This window comes from Kogia breviceps, chromosome 11, assembly GCF_026419965.1.
Source record: "Kogia breviceps isolate mKogBre1 chromosome 11, mKogBre1 haplotype 1, whole genome shotgun sequence".
NCBI lineage: Eukaryota > Metazoa > Chordata > Mammalia > Artiodactyla > Physeteridae > Kogia > Kogia breviceps.
Genome location: NC_081320.1, coordinates 98,595,913 through 98,615,329, shown reverse-complemented (window position 1 = coordinate 98,615,329; position 19,417 = coordinate 98,595,913).

Sequence of the window (19,417 nt, the reverse complement as noted above, 5' to 3'; positions counted from 1 at the left end):
TGATGGGTGGGAATTAAAGAAACTCAATGAGGAGGTGATAGGTTAGGACATAATGAACTTGAGTGATCGGATAATTACTGAAAATGATTTCTAGAAACGCAGGCATCCGTGCAAAAGAATGCAAAAGTAAAATTGTATGAGTGCTTAGAAAATATGAAAATATCCCAAGGTTCATTTTCTTATACAATTGCAAAAAGGCATTCACTGCAGGACAAAGTTCAAATTCATTTCATCATTTTCTGTATTAGTTACCAAACAGCAATATCTGGTCAAAATTTAATACACCAGAATAAATGATAATCACAGAATGGGGTTCCTTTGTTGTGATTATAGTTTAAACACTAACTTATGTCTCTTCACTTATCAGAAATCATTACTTACACTTGACATTTTGAACATTTTGGTTAGAGTTTTTTTGTATTTTGCCTTCAGTTTATTCATTTGCTTGTTCACTGGAATTTTGTGCTGGAGATGCTCCACAGAAACTCTTGGAATTCCTAAGAAGGCATTTGAATCCGAAACCTAACGGAGACTCTTTGCACCGCAATTAGTGGTGCTGGCTTCACATCGTTCTGTCACAATAGAAAGCCTACAATGCCATTAATGCGCCAGGCTCCTTCTTGCTTCTGCACTGTCATCATTATTTGTGGCTTTTATATTCCTGAGTGCCTCTTGATGGCAAAAGGAATGCTCTATCTCCAGCTCGTGCCCTCATTCCAGGAAGGAAGATGGTGAAAGTGACAAGAAAAAGGTGGTGGCATCTATTCCAGGAAAGTAAAACTTTCCCAGAAATTCCCAGCTCACTTATACGTGCGTCTCCTTTGCCCTAAGTGTCTCGCCCAAGTTGAAAGAAAGGTAAAATGTAATTTTTTTATACCTTTATCCTGGCACACTGCCACTCGGAAGAAAACTTGTGTTGGGTCTGTGAGGGAGAAGGAGAGATGGATTTGGGGGAGGGAACTAGCAGTGTTTGCCATAATCAGAATCCTCCTGGTATTAGTACATAAAAATCTATCTAGCCTTTAAAAATGAGGTCCTGGTGTTCCTGTGCATATTGTAGAAATGTGTTTGAGCCTCTCGGGAAGCCGTCCGAGTGTTGGGCAGCCAGTGACCCCAGCACCCGTGAGGACCCGCTGCTCTCCATGCCTCCCCCTCAGGATGGCATGTGTCCACACCCATGTGTTCTTTGGCATCACCCTGACATCTGCATCTTCTTTTCGTGTTGAGCACCAGGACAAATGTCATATTCTCATCTGCTGTTTGTGCCACATGTTGAGTTCAGGAATCTTCTCTTTTGTTTCAGGTATGGATAACTATGCCCATTACTGCTAACACGTCCAAGGGATTGCTTGTAAGTGACATAGTAGGACCTCCATATTAGGAATTCCATTTTTACCACACATTCAGCACATCATAGCTGCATGCCAGCACATACTACAAGTGCATTGTATTATTGCACATTACATGCAAACACATTGCAGCATGGCGTGTACATTTGAAGATAACCACAGATTGAACAGGGAAAGACAACAACAGAAAATACAATCCACCTTTGAAGCATTTAAGGTTAGGTGGCTGAGGCTGATAAGAAGTCTGCATTAGAAATGTTTCCTTTTGTCAGCATTCTAGCTTTTGTTTAAAAAAAAAAATAAAAGGAGAAAAAAAGTTTCTCAAGTTAGCATAGCAAAGCCTTTTTCTAAAGGACCTATAAATAATTTTAAATTCCTGGTGCTGCCTCAAATGTAGCTCTTCTGAGCTGCAATGTCGGCTATTTCTCTGAAACTGGAGTAGTCATTCAAAAATAGTTTCCCTCAATTTAACTGCCTATTGAACCCTCTAAATTACAGATATTAAGCCTTTGGTTTCACAACAAACTTAATGAACAGTTCTGACAATCTATAAGCAAGGCCACTGGAAATTCATGGGCCAGATGGAATCACAGATTACACCATTTTCCTACTGGCCCGCAATTTTCTGGCACCTGGATCGACATTCCAGGGATACATATTATGTCTGGTGCAATAGCCCCTGCCCCTAATAACTGAATTTGTGTTTCAAAAAAGCTCATAGCAAGCAGAGAAATGCCTGCTAACTTTCATTCACGATTCTTTGCAATATCAGGATAAAACTCATTTGATATATTTAGATGATACTTAGAATGCAAGGTGATCTAAGGAGAGCCTTTGAGAGGAAATTCATCTAAGGAAGAAGAAAGACTAAAGGAATAGGCAGTTTAAAGCAAAGGTAAAGGAATGAAGAAAGAAATCTGCAAAATCACAAGGGGGGAGATAAGGAAGAAAAACACATAAGTTAGCAAAGGAAGAGAAGAAGACGATTTGAAAGTCAAAATATCCATCTCCCCCACCCAAGAATCTCTGAATTATTTCTTGGGAAAGACACATATTTTATTCTCAATATCCCACATATCTGCTTAATAGTGACTTTAAGGGGAATGTGATTAATCACTGCGAGATTCCTTTCCACGCCCTGAAATGTGGCCAGGTGTCAATGACATGATTGCTTACAGGGGAGGGGAGGATGCTGAATTAATTGTCATCACGTGGTCCCTCACTCTTAGTGCTCAGGAACCACAGCACCTATGCCCCAGGGTAACATAAAACTTCCCGATTCCAAAGAACACACATCACCCTTCTCTTCCCCCATCTTTATATTTCTCATGCTGTATAGCAATTGTTTTCATCAATTTTTCTTCCTCCGAGTACACAGTGTGCTCCTTGAGAAGATTTATCTTATTTACCTCCTTATCCCTGTGTTAACAGGAGGCCGGAAACAGTGAAATCTTAGGAAATGTTGGTTGACTCAAGGTAGGCTCCGAATTCCTTGGGCAAATTGCATGATTTCCTCTTATGATAACCAGAAAGCATTTAAGGCATGGGTTTTTATTTAAGAGACAGAAGAGTGTCCCAAAGAGAAGCCAAGACATGACTTCCAATGTTCAAGTTTGTGAACGGCAAAGAATAGCAGTACGTATTGTCAATAGTACTGAGCGCTGTTTTTGAAGTTACTTGTGAACGTCATTTCATCGGAATGGTCTCTGCTTGACCCATCGTAGGCATCAGAAGTGGTTAATCTGTCAGGAAGCAGGTGATCGATCTCTTGGGTCCCTATGGAATCAAACACATTTGGTGGAAGCCAGAGGAAATTCCATCAGCATTATACATTTGGGACAGAAATTCTTATTAAAAATAACTGTAGAATGCTCTGATATTAGAGGTTGAACAGTCCCTAGAGTATGCAGTATAAATACCTTGTTTTACAGATGTTGAGGTGAAGACCAAGTCAGAAAAGGGGGTCAGACTTATCAGGCGGCTCGGGTCACTATGCGGTTAAGGGCATGCTTTCCAGCCCAGACTCCGGGAAACCCTTGGAATGCCAAAAATTGGCAAAGGACGTATGAGGGCTATTTTTATGTTTTCGGGAAGACTAAAGGAAATCCGATTTTTGGTATCCATTGAACAGCCAAAGTAGCTAAAAAGTGAGTCGTATTGTAGGTGAGGAAGGAGCTGATATTTCTTTACTTTTGACTGAAATTATGGTGATGCAGTTTAGTCAAATTCTTTATTTGATGATAAACCGGTAGGTGGTGATGTGCTGACAATACCTATATTATGAAAAATGTCATAATTATTTATTAAATGTACTTTTTTTTGCTTTTAAGGTAACTTTAAAATTTTTTTATAGATAGTATGGGAAGGAGTTCTTCATGAGAGAAAATCATCCACGGCTGAGAGAATGATCATCAGATATTCTGTCTTCCCCCAACATGTCCTGACCTCCTTCCTGGATGCTAGGCAGGGTCAAAGGATTATATCTCACCCATAAAATGTGAGCAAAAGTGGTTGATGTGTGTCTTTTTTTTTTTTTTGGCGGTACGCGGGCTTCTCACCTATGTGGCCTCTCCCGTTGCGGAGCACAGGCTCCGGACGCGCAGGCTCAGCGGTCACGGCTCACGGGCCCAGCCGCTCCGCGGCACGTGGGATCTTCCCGGACTGGGGCGCGAACCCGCGTCCCCTGCATTGGCAGGCGGACTCTCAACCACTGCGCCACCAGGGAAGCCCGATGAGTGTCATTTCTTGCCTGAGATAGTAAGATTTTTGTGCAATCTTCTCCTGTTTCTTTACTCCGCTGCAATGACTAAAGAGTGCTCTGAAAGGGGAATCTCATTTTCACCTCCCTAAACCCCGCCAACCCTTTTAGCACGTGTAGCAGAAGAAAGAGACAAATTCTTGTTGTCCTGAACCAGAGAATCAGAATGGTTTGCCGCTTCAGCATCCTCTAGGACATCCCAAGTCAGGAGCTAACATTTATCAAATACCAAATACAGGGCTTCCCTGGTGGCGCAGTGGTTGAGAGCCCGCCTGCCGATGCGGGGGACACGGGTTCGTGCCCCGGTCCGGGAAGATCCCACATGCCGCGGAGGGGCTGGGCCCGTGAGCCGTGGCCGCTGGGCCTGCGCGCCCGGAGCCTGTGCTCCGCAAAGGGAGAGGCCACAGCAGTGAGAGGCCCGCAAAAAAAAAAAAAAAAAAAAAACAAATACAAAACTGCCCTGTCAAATGTTTTTAAATCACTACTTCATTTAATTTTTACAGAGCCTATGAAGGAGATGTGGTCTCCACTCCTGTATGGAATTGAGTGATGGGGGAACTGCGGATCAGTGAGTATCCATTCATTTCCAGCGTCCCACAATTAACAAGTAGCTGCATCAGGAATGGAACCCAGTCCTGCCGGACCCTACTGTCCATGTAATTCGCACCATCCATGCCCTAGGAGGAACAATTAACATCTGCTGAGATAGCACTAGAGTCCTCCTGAGCTCAAGTCCGCTACCCTGCGATGGCTTTGCCTCCCAGAGCGCTGCGTTTCTCCCCTTTGGGAGATTCCAATCTCTTGCTGGATGTCCAGTTTGTCTTCCTTCTACACACCAAAGCCAAGACCCAAATCAACTCTTAAAAAAAAAAAAAAAAAAGGTTCAAAAGGGACCTCCGCTGTCCTTGCTGCTATTGCCATGAGAGCACATACAATACCTTTCCCTTCGTAAAAGTAAAAAATAATAGATTGCTTTTCTTACCCTCGACCTTCAGTTTTGTGTCAAACCTATCAATCACTGTGTTGATCTTTACAAAGGAAGGTTAAGGGAGTTTACTGTGGCGATTTCTATGATGTGCAGCACATCAGAGGCAGAGAGTCAGATTTGCATACGTTCCACTGATTATCGAAAGGGTTTTTTTCTTCCCCCCACCCATCTTTTGTTCAGTTATGTCTCTATGTTCTTTTCCTTCAAGGAGGTCATGTATTGCCAGGGAGGTGACTTGTGAAAGTCAGCAGTGTCTGGCAGAGATTCACGTGGAGATGGAGATGGTCTGTACTGCTCTCAGACTGATTAAATAAAGGATGCTGTGGGAGCCGAATGGAGACTGTATGCATGCTTTAGTAATGAAAGTGATGCATTAGAACGCAGCTTTAGGGTCTAATTTAAAAATATAATTCAGGCACCAGCAGAAGCCTTTAAAATATTGGCAGATGTCTGTACACTACATTTCATGTAGAGGACAAAGTGGATTAAAAGACAAATGTAATCCACAGAAGAGTTCAGCTTCTCTTATATTCACTGGTGCTTTAATTTCTTTCAAATGCATTTTGTTTAAAGAGGATTTTATGTCTATTTTTTTCCTATGCTACTGTAAAATTACTATACATCAACCTCAGAGATAGTCTCAAATTATGAACTCATGTATAAATTGTCCTCTCCTCCATCCCTTCATGTAATGTTTATTTAGAACCTGCTATTTGTAGACTGTAAAATGAGGAATGTTACCTTCAGGGGAAAAGTGGAACTCATTCAGGAAACTGACTGGAACTTACTATCCCTTTGGAATCTCATGGCTTTGTCCAGGGGGTTTGCCCCAGGGGATGGCTTCTCATAAACACACTTCCATTTTTCCCTCTTGAGGTGATGATGAGGTGACCAGAGCAAAACAGCTATTGTTCTCTCCTTCTAGCTTTAATTTCCCCCCGGGTGGTGTTTACCAGGTTCCGCGTTTTTGAATCTGCTTCCCCTTTCCTTGATCCTCCTATTTTTAAGTCCATTCAAATGCCAGGCAAAGTGCTGATTCAAGCATCGTCGTGCTATCTGCTTGGAGATGAACTTGGAAGATTTGTCAGTTGGGGAGGTTTTTGTGATACTCAAGTGAGGAAACTGTTTCCAAAGCTACCGATTTTGTGACACTGAGATCGAAGGATTGCCAGCCTTTTCCCATAGAGTGTAATTCCCGCTGATGGAAGGGAAAGAGTCGGAGAGGAGAACACTGCTGACCTGAGAATCTAGGGGAATCACGGCACCCCTTGGACACATTACTTTGACTTGTGATCGGATTTTTCTTTCTGAGACATTTACAGGATGAGGCATCTTAAGGGATTTTGCCCCTAGATAAATCTGACTAGGCATGGCGTTCATTAGCAATTTAACGCTGCCACTCACATAATTAAGAAAAAAAATGAAACAGAAAAGTCACTTTGAAAGTCTATTTCCTCCCAAGCTATGATGTCTTAAGTGTAAGAAATATCCTTAGTCTGTTTCCCTTAAAAATGAATCAGCAAACAGAAAACTGTTGAATCTAATTCTTAACAGGATTGTGGTTCAATCTATGGAAAATATAAGGAAGTGGTTTGCTAAAAACAAGTTAATAATTAGAGCCAGCCTCACCACGCAGACAACTGTAAACATGAAATGGCCTTAAGCATGATGGCTGTTGCTGTTTCTCTTTTGGAAGAGTCAGCTTAGAGAAGAGAAGCGGGTGTCTCAGGGATGGAAGCCGCAGAGGTGAGCTCATCACTTTGTCTCCTGGTCCCTGATCCCCTTCCCCTTCTTTCTTCAGACCCAATAATTGCTTGAGACCCACAGATTCCCTGGAGCAGGACCTTGGTCACAATAAGAGCGACTGTTTAGTTCTATCAAGCACATGTTGGTGTCTAAGGCCTGGCTTGGAGGTTATCTATCAAAGTTTGAATGCACAGAAAATGTACACTTCTACAAGGCAGGGAATATTTATCTCTTCTGTTTAGAACTTCGCCATCTGCAGAGAACCGTGGAGTAAATATTACTTGCGTCTCCTCAGGTGGATACGTAAGAAATCCTTTGCTAATAAAATAGAATTGCCTTCTGAGATTTATTTTTAAAAACATATATTTGGGAATATAGCTACCGTGGAAAAGAACAGACTTTTAATATTTTTCCTGGAAGGCTTTGTTTAGAGGCTACAGTATTTCATAAATTGAAAATGTTCTTGAATTTTTGGTGCTGGCTGTTTCTACTCTAACTTTTGTGAAATATCAAGAATGGCGATAAAATTACCTGTGCCACAAATAAAGTTTATTATTTTTTTATGTAAATAAGGGTTCCCCTGCTTTCTTTATTGGTCCTGAGTACAGAAAAAAGAGAATATCCCTTTAATTTTTTGAGAGATATATTTCACCATATCGGTCTGTTAAAGATGCAAAGTAAATCTCCCTTTTGAAACTTCTGCTACTGAGAAGGAGGAAATGCCTGTTCTTTCACATGTTCTCATAGTTCAATGTGGAAAATGGAGCTCCAAGAATAAAAGCAATAAGAACAAGGTTATTATAAAATACGGAAAAGACTGACCTATCACTGGACCTCATTTGGGGTGACTGGGAATCTGCTGCTTCAATGTCCTGAGCTTAGCGAGCCATGGAGGTCAGGAGAGGGATGGACTCATCTTCTGTCCCTTACACACAGGCTGTAAGCCACATTGTCTTTTAATGGTGCAGATTTCCTAATGTTTCTTTAATATCAGGACCAAAACTGTCTTTTACTTGTATTTTCTTATAATCTACATTAAAGTTAAAAGTAAGCCAAAACAACTGTTGTGAGCTGAATGGTGTTCCTCCAAAATTCATCTGTTAAAGTACTAATCTCCATGATCTCTGATTGTGACCTTATTAAGAAATAAGGTTACTGTAGATGTAATTAGTTAAGATGAGGTCATACCGGGGCCCCTAATCCAATATAACTTATATGCTTAGAAAAAGGACATTTTGGACACAGATACACACATAGGAAAAGCATCATGTGAACATTTTAGGCAGAGACCAGGGTGACGCGCTACAAGCCGAGAAACGCCAAGCAGTGTCAGCAAGCCTCTGGCTGCTGGGAGGGGGCATGGCCCAGATTCTCCCTCGTGGTCCTCAGAAGGAACGAGCCCTGCCTGGACTTGTGGCCTCCAGAGCTGTGAGGTAATAAAATTCTGTTAGTTAAGCCACTTTGTGTACTTTGTTACAGCAGCCTCAGCAAACTAGTGCAACTCTTAAATGTTTTTCACTCTTTTGGATTAGTTTTAGTACTGTGGCTTAATTACAAGAACAAAAGAAACTAACAAAAACAAGACCAAAAAAAGTCATGAGAAGATAGGATTGTAGAGGTGTCCTATGAAACACGTTCTGGTAACGTCTCACCGGGCAGGGAAAAGCAGAATGGAAAGCTCAAGGTATGTGAGGACTGTCTGCATTCCAAAGTGCTGGACAGACAAGGTAAGCACCACAGAGTTTCCGGAGCGCTCCTTTTCTCCAGCTTCAGGGCAAGGCAGGTTAAGAGCTCCAAAGAAAAATGACAGCCAATCGTGGAAGAGAAACATCCTTAAGGAGACAGAGCACATTCTTCTTTGCTATGTTTTCATTTTTTCTTCTTCCATTTGTGCCTCAGAGATCCAGGCCTCCTTCCCCCACAAAATGAGGTTGTTTCTAGTGGTATGTTTCAGCCCCGGAGCAAATGCACCTTCACATCATAAACCTTCTTCCCTGGATTGAGGAATCTTCCCTCCTCTTACCAAGTCTTACATACGGCAAATCTGATCATTCTTACCTATGGCCTATACTTTTAATATTTCCCCCTTTGATGGAAAAGCTTTTCTCTGCTCATACCTCATAGCTCTGCCCTTGTCATATTAAAAACAGTTTTTGTAATTTAGAACAACGCCCCTCCCCCTTTTTGGGGAACAAAGACTGTCTTCCAATGCACCTTTGCTCTAGGCTGTGTCTCATTCACTCGGTAAATTAGTGAGAGCCACTCATTCTATGAGTTGTGAATCTCAGAGAAAGAAATATAGTTGGAATAAAAAGTACCTCAGAAAAGAGGAAAGAGTTCACAAATCTTACCCCCATTACATCGTGTTCTGGTTTTGCAGAGGAAGGTTGAAACCGGTGGGTATAGGATTGTCCTAGCAAACCTAACCCTGGAAATGCTGCCAAACTCAGAGCAATTGTGGGCATGTGTGAATAGTCATGTCTGGGGGTTATTTGTTTGACATAGGCTCTCTGGTTTCAAAGGGATGAGTCCAAGATAAGGTGCCCTCTCCTCAGTGCCTGCGCCTCCTTGGAGAGGGGCACAAAGTTGGGTGACTGGTGAGAGGCCCTTTAAGGCATTCTGGAGCTCCACCTGAACACAGGTGTGGCAGGTCGACCTGTGATTCCCCCAGGGCCCAGAATGAGGGAGCTGAGAGGCTGGAACCGACACTGTGACATGGCAAGGCTCTCAGGTCACACAGCTACTTCCTCCTTCCATCTTTCCTGAGTGAACCCAGACAGAGGAGAGCTCAGGTGAGGAATCGCTCAGCCCTGATGGTGAGCATTTTAGATCTCTGGGCAAATGGGACTCCTGTGCTTAAAGAATACCCAAGAAACAATAGCATGGGGTCTCAGGACTTACCACAAGAGAATATGGTAGCAAGTATTTGAAAGGAAACTTTGATGTTTTTTGTGTATTTATTTTATTTTATTTTTCTTACCCCATAGAATAAACTTGTAAAACTGTGTAGAGAGACCTGGAAGTTCCTTGGAAATAGGTGTCAATAAAATAAAATAACATTTATTTGGGGGTTTTGAGTCTCTTCACATCATAGTAACAAAATATGTAAATAAAAAGCCCTTCCTCTAATCCACTTTCTGGTATGTCAGTCCCAGATTAAAGAGTCATATCAACCCCTGACCCTCCCACACATAGGCAGAGGCGGAGTGCAGTTTCAAAAAAAATTTTTCTTTTAATAGGAAGACTTGATAATTTTTTTCAGATTTATGCCAAGCTTTGGAACCCCACAAAATTACTATAGGTGACAAAAAGCCAATACACCAGTTTCCTTTCCTTAGTTTTATAAATCTTGAAGTTACTTTCACTTATTTTTATTCCTTATTTATACATGATCTGACTTGATTATACCTGATTTTCACAAAGGCAACTTATAATAAAAGAACAGGTATGATTAAAACTCCTAAAGGCAACAACACTACGTGAGAAGGAGAAAGAGAATGAAAACAAAAAAATAAGGGGTGAAGAAAATATGATAAAGACAGAAAAGTAGTATTGAGCTTCCTATCAACCATGGCAAATAATCAAATCTCATGAATTACATAACACTCACTATTTAATTAAAAAATGCATTCTATTTCACAGGAGAGAGAAATCATTTACAGTCCTAAAGTCCTGGGATAAATATGTCATGCAAAATCTTTATGTATATGACATTTAGAATATGATAGAACCAATCTTCACTAATCATTCTTCAACAGTGCAGACAAACTCCATGAGTCTGTTTCTTTTTTTCTTTTTTTTTGGAATTTCATTTTATTTATTTTTTATACAACAGGTTCTTATTAGTTATCCATTTTACACATATTAGTGTATATATATCAATCCCAATCTCCCAGTTCATCCCACCACCACCACCCCCACTGCTTTCCCCACTTGGTGTCCATACGTTTGTTCTCTACATCTGTGTCTCAATTTCTGCCTGCAAACCGGTTCATCTTCACCATTTTTCTAGATTCCACATATATGCATTAATATACGATATTTGTTTTTCTCTTTCTGACTTACTTCACTCTGTATGACAGTGGCTAGATCCATCCACGTCTCTACAAATGACCCAATTTCGTTCCTTTTGATCATGGGTCTGTTTCTTAATGGCCTCCGGTGAGAGCCAGTGGAGAGTGGGCAGGACATAATAACCCTGTAAAGAAAATTCTGGTGCTGATGCTGGAGGTGCTACATGTTGGGATGAAGGTGTAGAGGTAGCTAAAGATGTCTGCCTCTGGAGAGTGGCTGTTTTTCTCATCTGACAAGTTATGGAAAAAGCCTAGAGAATCTTGAAAAGTGAAGAGTCAACATGATTCTTAGATTATGCCTTTGGGACACCAGTTGCCTCAGATGGGCTTATGACAAGAATAGCATGACAGACTCCTCAAATGGCTGTCACTTGGGAGAACCAGAAGGGCAGGCATTTTGTGTTATTGACTGAAAGAATATCAATATGCTCTAACAAGCTGAGAGAAAACAGCTCGTTCTTTTTGTGGAAAATGGAAGATTCCAACAAAGAGTCTTGCTTGATGGAAGGTTCTCCAGGTCTGTGGGGAGGGATAAGTGTGTTGGCAGCAGAGCCAGATGGTCTCAAGGAGCAACTCTCAGGACAGTTCACACCATGGCCAAGCACCTGCATTAAAGGAGGTGTAGATGAAGACACTATCAACCTATGATGCTCAAGAAGGGGAAAATAAACCAAAAGGCCAGGGCAATAAAAGTAATAACAGACACTATTTTTCTTTGTTTTTGATTTTTTTAATGAAACGTCTAATTTTAAAAGAGAGGGAAAAAAGCCTGTAGCAAGAGTATTTATTAAAAACTAACAACAAATATGATATTAAATGGAGAATTGTTCAAAGAAGTCCCACTAAAATCAAGAAAAACACAAGAACACCAGTTATTCAAGATTATGTACTACAAAGTACATAATATTAAATGCAATGATAAGTATGTATGTCCCATTTGAAATGAACTATATTTAATTGAGAAATATAAGGAAGACTTAAGAATGACAGGCCTTGCTTCTAATTAAAATGCTAATTCTCCAAAACAAATAATTTAATCTAATAAAATTTCAATCATAATCTTAACAAGGGTATATTTGGCAACTAGAAAAATTGAATATAAAATTTAGATGTAAGAATAAATGTGTGAGGGTTGTCAGGAACAATGTGAAATATATACATAATTGAGATGGACTTGTCTTATCAGATAGCAACATATTCTAAGAAGCTACTATCATGACAAAATATGGCTATTCTAGAAGAACAGAAGATTGATAAAGATATCTAAGAATGCATTGAGTTTAATCTAGAGTACTTAGGTATTGTAAATAAATGAGGAAAAAACAAGACTTTTCTATAAATGGTGTTGAGATAGGTTAAATGTTAAATAAAATAGGAAAAATAAGTTTTATCCCTATTTTATACCATATATAAATAAACTACAAAATTAAAAATTAAAATATTCAAAAATGCAAGTATTAAAAGTCATACATGTGATTATTTTAAAGCATTTATAGGAGAAGTCTTTCTAAACACAATAGGAAAAACAAAAGTTATTGAACAAATAAAGGCAATTTAATATTTAAACATAAAACTTCTATAAATCGAAACATAACCAAAACATAGTCAAAGGATACTCTTTAGAGAAAACATTTGTAACATAGGCAACAAAGAATTAATGTCCCTAATGTATGTAAACTCCTAAAATTAATGCTAAAAGACACAAGTATCATTGGGAAAATGTTGGGACAGTATGAAAGGCATTTGATAGGACAAGGAATCAAAGTTAATAAATAGCCAAGGAAGCTCAGCATCATGAGGAGACAGGGAAACTCAAATGAAACCATAGATTTAGTGCCCTTGTCTGCCTCCCAGGGTGATGCTCAAATGATTGGTACCATCTAATGAGTGTACAAGGAATCAGCATTTTCATACCCTGTGGAGGGGAGTGTAAATATCCTTATATCCTCACCTCCCTCATAACCCAGCCTAGAGTAGTCATAGTAGTGACTCCTCTGATACGCCTTCAACTGCCCTAAGCTTTCTACTTTCATTGTATTTCCCTGCTGAACACCTAACCTGAACATCATTAAGTCCAAATCTCTGCCTTCTCCGCAGCTGCACCCTGAGCAGCTGGATTTTACTGGATGAAACATGCACAAACATGCACACACAGACACTCAGAAACACAGGCATACACAGACACACATACACAGACACATACCACACAGAAATACAGAGACATACAAACACAAACACACATACACAGAGACATACATTTTGAGGAATTCTGTTCTCATTCTCTGCTCCCTTGTCCTTTCATTCTGGCGTACTGCCCCCTCCAATAAATGACCTCATCAACTTTTTACCATTTGTCCCACCCCTTATAGCCTCACTTCCTTAGAGTCTGATGTCCATCATTATAATTACTCCATTGACATACTTTCAAAGGTCTCAAGAGGGTCCCTTTCATGCTCATGGTTTAGCAGTCAGATTAACATTACATTTTCCTAGGTAATTTGTTCAAGTATTCTCCAAAAAGAGTGTTAATTCTTAACACTCAGTGTTCCCAACACACACACACACACACACACACACACACACACACACACACACACTCAGAGTGGTTATGGCTCTACCTAGAGAAAATAAAGACAATCAAGCAAGAATCATCTTATTCCACATACCATGTCTGAAATATATCTATACTTAACTCTATTTTAGTCAGGGTTTTCCAGAAAAAAAGAACCATCAGAGAGAGAGAGAGATTGTTTATATATTATATGTATTATATGTTGCATATATTACACATAACATATATGAGAGAGAGAGAAATTGAGGGGGGGGAGAGAGATTCATTGTGATGAATTGGCTCACAGTTGTGAAGTCTGAGAAATCACATGACCTCTACCATCTGTAGGCTGGAGACCTAAGAGAGCTGGTGGTATGATCCAGTCTGAATCCAGCTATGAGGAAATACAGGAACATTTATGAAATCCACTCATCTTATTTCTATAACATCCATACTTACTTTACTTTAGTTTATTCTCTATGACTTTCCATTTCATTCAGACTAAACGCCTACAAAGTCCTACATGATCTTCTCAACCCATTACCTCTGGTTTAATTTGTGCCTACATTCTCCCTTCATCTTCTTCCAGATATCTGTATGATTTCTTCCTTATCTCCTTCAGATCTTTCCTCAAAATGCCATCTTATCCATGACCTTTCTACGACCACATTCAAAATTGCAATTCCACCCAAAATTGTTATTATGTATCTCTACAGCACTTACCACTTTTGTATCTTACAGCTAATATACATTATAGTTTCCTTTTTTATTTTGTCTATTTTATGCCTTCTGCAACTAGAATATAAGTTCCATGGAAATAAAAATATGCATTTGTTTACTTGACTGCTATATCCTCAGTGCCTGGAAAAGAGCCTTACACAAGGAGACAGTTTCGTAAATATTTCTGAATCAATGTTGTATAGAAGAATGATTGAATGAAGATACTTTTATCTGTATGTTCAGAGTTACTCAGGGCTAACTGATATGTGTATCAACACTAGTTACTCAGCTCAGTACAACTAAATGGCATTTCCTGTTTACTTTACAAGAGTCCATAAATTTGGAGTCCTTAGGAAAATATCATCTTGAATGTGTATTGGTAAATTATTTTCACAAATTGACTTTGACACAAAATAGATTATAGACTGAATGTGAAACAAAACTATAAAACTCCTAGAAAATAACATAGGAGAGAATCTAGATGACCTTGGGTATACCAATAATGCCAAAGACATGATCCATGAAAGAAAATTTAATAAGGGGGACTTTTTTAAAAATAAAAAAATTCTGCTCTGTGAAAGACATTGTTGAGAGAATGAAAATGCAAGCCATAGACAGGGAGAACGTATTTGCAAAAGACAAATCTGATAAAGGACTCTTATGTAAAACATACAAAGAACTCTTAAAACTCAACAATAAGAAAACAAGGAACCCGATTAAAAAATGGGCAAAAGACCTTAACAGACACCTCACCAAAGAAGATATAGAGGTGGCAAATAAGTATATGAAAAAATGTTCCACATCTTATGTCATCAGGAAAATGCAAATTAAAGCAACAAAGAGATATCTCTACCCACCTATTAAAATGACCAAAACTTAGAATACTGACAATGTTGGGCCAGAGGAGCTCTCGTTCATTGCTGGAGGGAATACAAAATGGTACAGCCTCTTTGAAGACTGCTTGGCAGTTTCTTACAAAGCTACACATACTCTTACCATGTGATACAACAGTTTGGCTCCTTGGTATTTATCCAACTGAGTTGAAAACTTGTGTCCACATAAAAATCTGCAATGAATATTTATAGCAGCTTTATTCGTAATTGCCAAAACTTGGTAGCAACCATTATGTCCTTCAGTAGGTGAATGGATTAATAAACTGTGGTATATTCAGACAATGGAATGTGATTTAGCATTAAAAAATGATCTATCAAGCCATAAAAAGACATGGAGGAATCTTAAATGCATATTGTTAAGTGAAATAAGTCAATCTGAAGAGGTCATATACTGTATGATTCCAACTATATGACATTCTGGAAAAGGCAAAACTATAGAGACAGTAAAAAGATCAGTGGTTGCCAAGGCTGGGGAGAGGAGAGGGACGGATGAATGAGTAGAGTGCAAAAGATTTTTAGGGTAATGAAAATTCTCTATATGATACTATAACGGTGGATATATGTTATTATACATTTGTCCAAAGCCATAGAACATACAACACAAAGAGTGAACCCTGATGTAAACTATGGACTTTGGGTGATTATGTCAATGTAGTTTCATTGATTGTAACTGACTATAACAAATGTACCACTCTGGTTCAAATGTCAATAGTGTGTGAAGCTGTGTATGTGTGGTGGAAGAGACTGTGTGGAAATTCTCTACTGGTCAATTTTGCTGTTAACCTAAAACTGCTCTAAAAAGTAGTCTATTTTACTTGACTTTGAAATATAAACTCAAGCATACAATTGTTCTGTCCACTAATGATGCATAAAAATTATGCTCTTCCTCACCAATTTAGAAGCTTCAAATAATTTTACCATGTTCCCAGATTCTGTGTTTCAGGGTCAAACACAGGAGTAATGATTTCACAATGAAGACCACAATGTCTGGTCTTCACTTGGAAAAAATTCAAATTCCAGTGATGACTTGGAGGGTGGAATCATCTGAAGGCTTATTCAGCCATATGAATGTTTCCTGAACTAGAAAGGTCCAAAGATTGAATGCCTACATGTGACCTCACCATGATGTTTTAATTCTCACAGCATGGCAGATTCAAGGTAGTTGGACTTTGTACATAGTATCACAGGGCTCCAAATACAAGTGTTTAGGTAAATAAGACAGAAGTTGCATCTCATTTTATAACTCATCTAAGAGTCATAAAAAGTAATTTCTATAGTATTTTGTTGGTCAATTACTCATCATCCATATTCTTGAGGAGGGGAATTTGAATCCATCTATTAATGGGCAAAATCAATGTTACATTGTAGAAGAGTAAATGGGAAGGGGATAATAGTTGCAAATATCTTTGGAGAATGAAATTTGCCAAAACAATTATGTAAACATGCATCTACCTCCTTTGAAATCTCAAACTGAAATAAACCTGAAGTTATAAAAGCCAGAATCATATAGCATATCAAGTTTTGATAGTTTTACTAAAAATTATATGCTTAAATGCAGCTAATGCAGCACTTTGTGAAAAAATATAGCATTAAAATGCTCACATAATACAGAAGAAAGGTTTCAAATATGTTATCTATCTTCCACATTAAAACTAGAAAAACAGGAAAAAATTAAACCCAAATCACACTAAAGAAAGAATATAATAAAGGTAAAAGCATAAATCAATGAGATGGAAAAGAGCAAGGACAACAGAAAAATCAATAACACCAAAAGCTCCCTATTTTAAAATATTAATCATATTGTGAACCACTCATCAACTGATAAAGAAAAATGAAAGAGAAGGCACAATCTAGTAGTATCAGGAATGAAAGAATGAACAGAACTACAGATCCTACAGATGTTAAAGGATAAGGGAAAAACTTTAAGAACTTAGATTTAACAGACAAATTCCTTGAAAGACACAAACTATCAAAGCTCACTCTCAAATAATTAGGAAACCTAAGGAATCTTACATCTAATAAGAATTTGAACTAATATTATTACAAAACTTTCCTACAAAGAAATCTCCAGAACTGAATGGCTTCCCTGGAAAATCCTACCTACTATTTAAGGAAGTAATAATATCAGTTCTACACAAACTCTTCCAGAATCTCTAAGAGAAGGGAACAGATTCTAAAAAAATATTATGTGGATATGATTACTCTGATATTAAAACCAGAAAAAGACTAAATTGCTCAGGATTTGCCTTTGACAGGAAGTCATATGAATGGAATCGCATAATATATAGCTTTAAGCTTCTGGTACCTTTCTCTCAGCATTTATTTTTGCGATTCATACATGTGGTTTTGTTCCATTTTATTGTTAAATAGTATTCCATTTTACAGACAATGAACAATTTGTTTATCCATTCATCAGTTGATGGATCTTAAGTTCCAGGATTGACACAAGTTACCATTCTAAATATATTTATGTCTTCATCGAGATACAGAACTAATATAAAAGAAATATTGATATACAGTGCAGCCTGCCTGTAATCTATAATCTGTATCCCATAGCCAAAAACACATAAAGTCACAATAAAGATATTCTGATAGTTTTTGTTGTGAAAAGCAGAAACCAACTAAAGAAAACTTTCAAATACTTTCAATCAGATTGACACCCTTAAGTAACAAATTGCTTTTGACCTTGAATCTTTTGGGTCTTGATATAAAGTTATTTTCAAAGCTCAGTTGTTTAAATGTCTCCCCTGCTATCCCTTTTCCTCAAATCACACATAAGTCATTAAAGAGTCTCCTGATCTTTCTCAGTATGTGCTCTATATTTTTAAAATAAATGTTCTTACAATTCCATCTCCAAATTAAAATCCTTGAAAATTCCCTTAGTCCTTAATGTAAAATTAAAGATATCCTACAACTAGGCTACAAATAATCTTTCCAGACTCAATTTTCATTTTTTTCAGTTACCTCCTGAGTAGCCTGTATCAGAGAAATGATTTTGCTCCTTTTCAGTAGATACATTTTGATATTTTTAAAAGTCAGACCATTTTCCATACAGTTTTTCTTCATCTTCAATGAAGCAGACTCCTCCCATTCTGCACGGGCAAATGTTACCTACTCTCAATTTCAACACAAACCCAAATTTTCAAATAAACTGTACCTGATTTTTCCCACCTGGGAATTATTTCTATTCCCTTCTTGTATTCTTTATAATCACATATTTAACTAATATATCTACACCTTATATGACAGAAAGTGATAGACACTTGTGAACATAGTCAAGTTATTTTGTTTGTTGATTTGTTTCTTAATTACTTTCTAAGTTACAAAATTCTCTACCACATCAATCTTTTGGGGAGGTGGAGTTTGCCTCTTTCTATAGTAAATCAGAATGTCAGATACTTAATTTCCCAGACTTTCCTGTTGCAATGGTAGGAGCATGTGATCAGACTTAGCCAATCAGACACAGCCAACCAGGAATTTGAATCAAGGCATAGCAATACAGAGAAGCAAACAGAGGGAAGGTTTCAATCTGGCAGCAATGGCATCAGCAGTGGCAACAGCAACATTAGGTGCACAAGTGGATGGAAGCAATAACTTCAGCAATAGTAGGCATTGTCCGTCATCAGCAGCTCTGCCCAGGAAGGCCTCATCTATCTCATTTTGAAGAGTGATTTTTACTATGATTCTGACTGCCTGGCCTCCCTCAATACCACCTTTTTTCTCATCATGTTTCTTTAGCCTGCTAGTCATTTTGCTAAGAACTCATCCATTGTCTTATTTAAATAAATCCCTTTTTCTGTTTAAATCAGGCTGCTCACAATGGAGAATCCCTATCAGAGCTGCACATGATAAGTCATTGCAGAAATGCCATAAGGTGGGTATTAATATTCTCACCTGCATATAAAGAAAATGGAGCTCAGAGAGGACATATGATTTGTCTAAAAGTCATTCATTTGGCATGTATTATTTATTAACATTCTTATTAAGCATCATGTTTATTCTGCAGTGAGAAGACAATATTTAGAGAAAGTCATGAAATAGCAAGTTGCTTGGGATTTGAAAAATATGGAAAATAATTAAGTAACAATTAAAAAAACCAGAAATGACCCTTAACATTAAGTTTAAGGTCAATATTTTTGATGACATATCTGACTTTATTCACGTTTCCTAATACAGATTTTGTTTCAGATTGGCAAACTTTCTAGTTTCTCTCCTTCAGAGGGTAACAAGGAAGGAAATGGATGAGAGGAGAAATGAGCAGTAACTGCACTGAAATTGTGGTTATTAAAGGGAGTGGGCACAAAATATTGCCTTGGTAGCTAGTAAACACTGGCTATAG